Raw genomic sequence first — 6,000 nt, forward strand, 5'->3', positions numbered from 1 at the left:
TCCTGGTCTCCTATGGGGTGCAGGGCCCAAAGACTTGGGCCATCCTCCACTGCACTCTCAGGCCACAGCAGAGAGCTGGACTGGAAGAGGAGCAACTGGGACAGAATCTGGCGCCCCGACAGGGACTAGAGCCTGCTATGCCGGCGCCGCAGGCAGAGGATTAGCCTAGTGAGCCTCGGCACCGGCCTGAGAAAAAGTCTTTTACAGATGCCATTCTATAAATTTTCACAGAACCATAAAAAGTTGGAGAGAAGGGGCAGGACCAAGGCCAGGGGGTGCTTATCCTCACTGGTAAGCACTGATACCCAATACTCATGCAACCAGAAAGTTTAATTAACCCCATTTTGTTCCTAAATGACTAATTTAATGCCACTGTATCACTAGAACAGATAGTTTATCTGTTTTGTCCACCACTGTATAAAACAAAACTTCAAAAAGTTCATGGAAGAATAGAATTAAAATGTAAGTCTAACTTGATGCAAAAAAAAAAAAAACCTGAAATCTATATATATTGTTCAAAAAGTTCGTGAAAATAGATGCATTTTGAAAAAAACTATGCATGGATTTCAAAAGTTCTTCCCACCAAAATAATTCTATCTCTTAATTCCACTTTCCATGAACTTTTTAAATTTATTTTTTAAATATTTATTTATTTATAAAGAAATTCAGTTACACAGAGAGAGAAGGAGAGGCAGAGAGAGAGAGAGAGAGAGAGACAGACAGACAGACAGAGATCGTCCATCTGCTGGAAGTTGCAGTTGGCTGCAATGGCCAGAGCTGCTGATCTGAAGCCAGGAGCCAGGAGCCAGGAGCCAGGAGCTTCTTCCAGGTCTCCCATGAATGTGCAGAGGCCCAAGGACTTGGGCCATCTTCCACTGCTTTCCCAGGCCATAGCAGAGAGCTGGATAGGAAGTAGAGCAGCAAGAACACAAACTGGCACCCGTATGGGATGCTAGCACTGCAGGCAGCTTTACTCGCTATGCCACAGCACTGGCCCCTCCATGAACTCTTAAAAGCATTTTTGTTTCCCCAGTGTTCCATCCATTGCCTGAACTATAGAAGCACTCAACTAGACTTATGGAATTCAATTGCTCAGACCATCTCATCCCTTCAAGGAATCAAGGTCTGTCTATCCTCTTCCTAAGAAACGCAGTGCGCCCATCTTCATGCAGTGCCTGTAGAGTCTGATTGGACTAAGCTACTTCCATCAACTCACAGCATAAATTACCATAATTTGTTGTTACTGCCAGTATTTTCATAGTTAAAAGAAAATAAAGTTTCTGGGTCAAGATTAACTTTAGTATTTTTCAAGTTATTAGAGAGAAACCTAAAAATAATATAATTGTATTTTTGTGTAGATCAGACTCAATGCCTAAACTAAAAGACATATTTGTCAAATTAAAAAAAATCTCTTCACATATTTGTATAACTGCCTTCAGTGACTCCTCTACTCTCAAACCCCTATCTTAGGTTTCTCAGGCGAAATCCATAGATCTTTTCCTCTTAGAATAATTGAGTTATGGGATTGAGGATATAAACTCAATCAAGCCTCAGGACCAAATTCCAAGTTGTCAAGTTCTAATACTGATATTTTGCTTTTTAAGTCTACCAAGTCATAATTAGAAACAGTTGCTCATTGGCAAATCGGTTTTCTTTTTCCTGATCCTCAAATAATAGTCCCAATAGTTAAAAAATTTAAATATGGGTTCATCAGGTAAGCACAGTATTTAAGAATCAATATGCAAGACGGTTAACAAAACCTTAGCTCAAAATTTCAATGTGGATTATAAAAAAAAAGCAACCTAGAGAGAAAAAAAATAAATGAACCATTGCCCCCAAATCACTGTTTCTGCTTTGGGTCCATCCACTTGCTATCACCTAATGCTGTAAATACTTGAGTAAGGGAAGACATAGGCATGTCATAATCCCAAAAAACAAATTTCAGCAAATAGTTCAGCAACCTTTGCTTTCTTAATCAATTCCCAGTAGGAATTTTAGCCTCAGATAAAAGGCATCTGATGTGTTAGCTTTTATATCAGTTTTTTAAAAAGATTTTTTGATTTATTTGAAAATCAGAGTTAATGTAGAGAGAGGAGAGGCAGAGAGAGAGAGAGAGAGAGAGAGAGAATCTTCCATCTGCTGGTTCACTCCCCAATTGGCCACAATGGCTGGAGTTGCACTGAGCCGAAGCCAGGAGCCAGGAGCTTCTTCCAGATCTCCCACATGGGTGCAAGGGCCCAAGGACTTGGTCCATCTTCTACTGATTTCCCAGGCCATTGGAGAGAGCTGGATTGGAAGTGGAGCAGCTGGGTCTTGAACCAGTGCCCATATGGGATGCTGGCACTTCAGGTGGCGGCTTTACCTGTTATGCCACTGCGCCAGCCCCATACCAATTTTGATTAACATTTTAAGTAACTAAACTTTGCAGTTTTTCAATTGAGGGCATGAAGACTTGACCTTGCTCTGAAGGCAATGAAGGACTTATTCTATATGCTGTCAACAGACTGCTCCCAGATCTTGCAAAGAGGGACAACAAGAGCCACTTTCTGATAACTGGGTCTTTCACATCACCTAAAATGGTGGCAAAACAGCAATGGATCTGTAGTTGGCAAACTTATTTGGGAGTCTCTATCAGAGGGTAGAGTGGGAAGTATCATTATGTTCCTAAATCCAAAATATTTTATGGATGATAACAATTATACAATGCATAGTAAAGCATGGAAGATTTCCAAGATATAAGCTAGACAGAATAGTGCTTCAAGCAATATGCAAGTTATTAAGAAGTTAAAAGGGAGGTGGGTATTTGGTGCAATGGTTAAGACCCCACTGGGATGCTCACTTCCCATATTAGAGAGCCTGGAGTTGAGTCTCAGTTTTGCTTGTGATACCAACTTCCTGCTAATCACACCCTGGAAGGCAGCAGGTAACAGCTCAAGTACTTGGGTCCCTGGCACCCAAGTGGGAAACTCAAATTGAGTTATGGACTCCTGTCTTCAGCCTGGTCCAACCCTAGCTGCTGTGGCCATTTAGGAAGTGAACCAGCAGATGGACTCTCTCTCCTTCTTCTTTCTCTCCTTCCCCTCTCCTGCATCTCTATCTTAATCCACTTTTCATTACTTTAACTAAATACCTGAAGGAAGCAGGAAAGAAAAACTTGAACTCCAAAAATTCAAACTCTTCCAAGAACACCCCCTGCCCCAAGCACGCCCCTAAGAACCCAAGATACATGCCAGAAGTCCCATCTACCCCATCGTTAGATCAAGTTTCCACCTTTAATCAGTCAAACATTAGCATTACAATATTACAGTTTAAATAGCTGCATGAGTTTTGAGGCAATAAATCTTGCTATAACATTGTCACTGTCTCTCTTTGCCTTTCAAAGAAATGAAGAAAAATTTAATTAAAAGAAAAAAGAAGTAACAAAGGAGGTGAAGAAATGATGAGAAGTATTTGAGAATCAAACACTTTAGTTTGAAGAAACGAAGAGAAGGGCTGCATTGTGTTGCAGCCAGTTATGCTGCTGCTTCTGATGCCAGCATCCCATATGGATGCTGATTGGTTCGAGTCCTGTCGCTCCACTTTGGATTCTGCTCCCCGCACACGGTAAAGTAGCAGAAGATGATCCAGGTATTCAGGTCCCTGACCCCAACATGGGAGACCTGGGTGAAGCTCCTAGCTTTTGGCCTGGCCCAGCCCTGGCTGTTGCAGTCATTTGTGGAGTGAACCAGTGGATGGAAGATTTCTCTCTGTCCCCCCACCTCCTCTGAAATTCTGTTTTCAAGTAAATAAATAAATCTTTTAAAGAATTAAGACCAAAAGGGCATTTAGAGATGATGGAGGTTTAGAGATTGTTTAGAAATACAGGTAATAGGGGGCTGGAGCTATGGTGTAGTAGGCTGGGCTTCCGCCTGTGGTTCTTGCATCCTATATAGGTACCGGTTTGTGTCCAGGCTGCTCCTCTCCCGATCCAGCTCTCTGCTTATGGTCTATGGAAGCAGTGGAAGATGACCCAAGTACTTGGGCCCCTGCACCCACATGGGAAGACCTTGAAGAAGCTCCTGGCTCCTGCCTTTGGATCCACCTAGCTCCAGCCATTGCAGCCATTTGGGGAGTGAACCAGATGATGGAAGACCTTTCTCTGCTTCTCCCTTTCTCTGTCTGTAACCCTACCTCTCAAATTAATAAATCTCTTCTTAAAAAAATATGGGAAATAGAGACATGTCTGGAATTGAATTATGTTGGAGATCCTTAACCAGGGCTTCCCAATGAGTTCTATGTTTTTATTGTTTGCTGTCTGCAGGCTAAATCAGAACCTCTGCGGTGGGGCTAGGGTGTGTACCAGGTGTTTCTAATGTATGCTCCAAGTTAAGAAAAAGTGGTACCACATGCCTAATTTTTCTTCTTGCTTTTCTCCTTAAAACACAACTTAATTTTTTCAATGCTATTATTTTTAAACGTTCTGAACATAAAAACAATGCATTGAAAATTTGGAAAATAGGAAAAATTACATATAAAAGATTAAAATCATCCCTAATTCCATTACCTAGAGATATCCTTTTAGTCCAGGGAGTCTAAGTCCTAGTTCCTCTGGATAGATTTTCAAAGATCCGAGGCTTGGACCTCTGGAAATTTATGGAAAAGTACTGTTCAATCTTTTTTTTTTCAAGCTCATATGTGGTTTTTATAATATTTTTGTTACATGTTTTTCTTTAAAGCTGCTTTTTTTTCCCAGTTAAGAATGCACACATATTCCCCCAAATCCTTAAGGGCCTTTGAGACTATCACTTTTAAAGGGTGAATAATAGCCCATCAAGGCAACCCCCAAGCCCCCACTCATGGTTGGACAGGAATATTACCCACATTTGCTACTATGAAAAACACTGTAGTAAACATCCTTATACATAAAATTCTGCATTTTTAAATGCCTTTTTTCCTTTCTGAGATGTGAAATTACTGGAGCAAATGGTATATGCTTTTAAAGACATTTGCCTCTATTGTTAAATTGCTTTTGAGAAAGATCTGGTTAATCTGCACATCTAGTAGGAGTATATTAAAATGTGAGTGGTCCTAGTTTTCTGTTTGTAGGCTTTTCTTTAAAAAAAAAAAGATTATATACGTATTTATTTGAAAGGCAAAGTGACAGAGAGAAAAGAAGAGACAGGGATCTTCCATCTGCAGGTTCACTCCCCAAATGTCTGCAACAAGCTGGGCTGGGCCAGGCTGAAGCTAGGAACCAGGAATTCCAACCATCATCCCATGTGGGTGATAAGGACACAGGTACTTGGGTGATCCTCTGCTTCCTTCTCAGGTGCATTAGTAGGGAGCTGGACCAGAAGGGGAACAGCTGGGACTTGAACAGGCACTGATGTGGGATACCAGCTTTGCAAGCAATGGTTTAACCTACTGCACCACAATGCTGGTTTAAACACAATGCTTTACAAATGTTCTGTGCAGCTTTGATTTCTTTACAAGCCCCTCATATTAGTGAAGTTCTCTTAATGACAGCCTGATAAAGTGTCCTCCAGCTAGTTACCTGAAGAAGGCAGACGAAAGAACTCACCTGCATTATTCTGCTACCTGTCTTCAAGCCTCAGGGCAGGCATCCTCTCCCTCAGAGATCGACTTCCCCGACAACCACTGCCTTCCCTTGGTGTACACTCGTTGACTGTGTCCACATCATAGGCTGCACATGCTCCCTGTAGGTAGAGGGAGGGAATGCTGTATGGTGTGCATCCCGGTGGACGACGAACCCCTCTGCTCCTGCTACCAGAGTTTCAGAGTCAGTCACCTTCCTGGCACACCTTAGCCAGGTTTCTCCAGCTTCCAACTCAAGACTTCTGTTTTGAGCCAATGACACAGGCACAGGTGTAGCTGAGAAATTACTGGAGGCCAGAGCAGGGTCCAATGCTGCAGCCTGAGTCTTGGCAAGACCTCAACTGTGTGTCCTTGAGTCTACCCATCCCTTTCCTGGAGCTTTCTCTCTTACCTTCTGTGGTTGTT

The 6,000-nt window shown here is 42.1% G+C and overlaps 1 long non-coding RNA gene across 1 annotated transcript in view; it reads right to left on the reverse strand.

Moving 5' to 3' along the window:
- The window catches only part of LOC138849942 (uncharacterized), a 31,581-nt gene extending 25,884 nt beyond the window's left edge, over positions 1–5,697 (reverse strand). Inside the window, exon 1 of the long non-coding RNA XR_011389246.2 lies at positions 5,561–5,697. This is a non-coding gene — a long non-coding RNA (uncharacterized LOC138849942). The remainder of the gene's footprint in view (positions 1–5,560) is intronic.
- Between the last annotated feature and the right edge of the window lie 303 nt (positions 5,698–6,000).

This window comes from Oryctolagus cuniculus, chromosome 6, assembly GCF_051225735.1.
Source record: "Oryctolagus cuniculus isolate XC-2025 breed Fujian yellow rabbit chromosome 6, ASM5122573v1, whole genome shotgun sequence".
Classification (NCBI taxonomy): Eukaryota; Metazoa; Chordata; class Mammalia; order Lagomorpha; family Leporidae; genus Oryctolagus; species Oryctolagus cuniculus.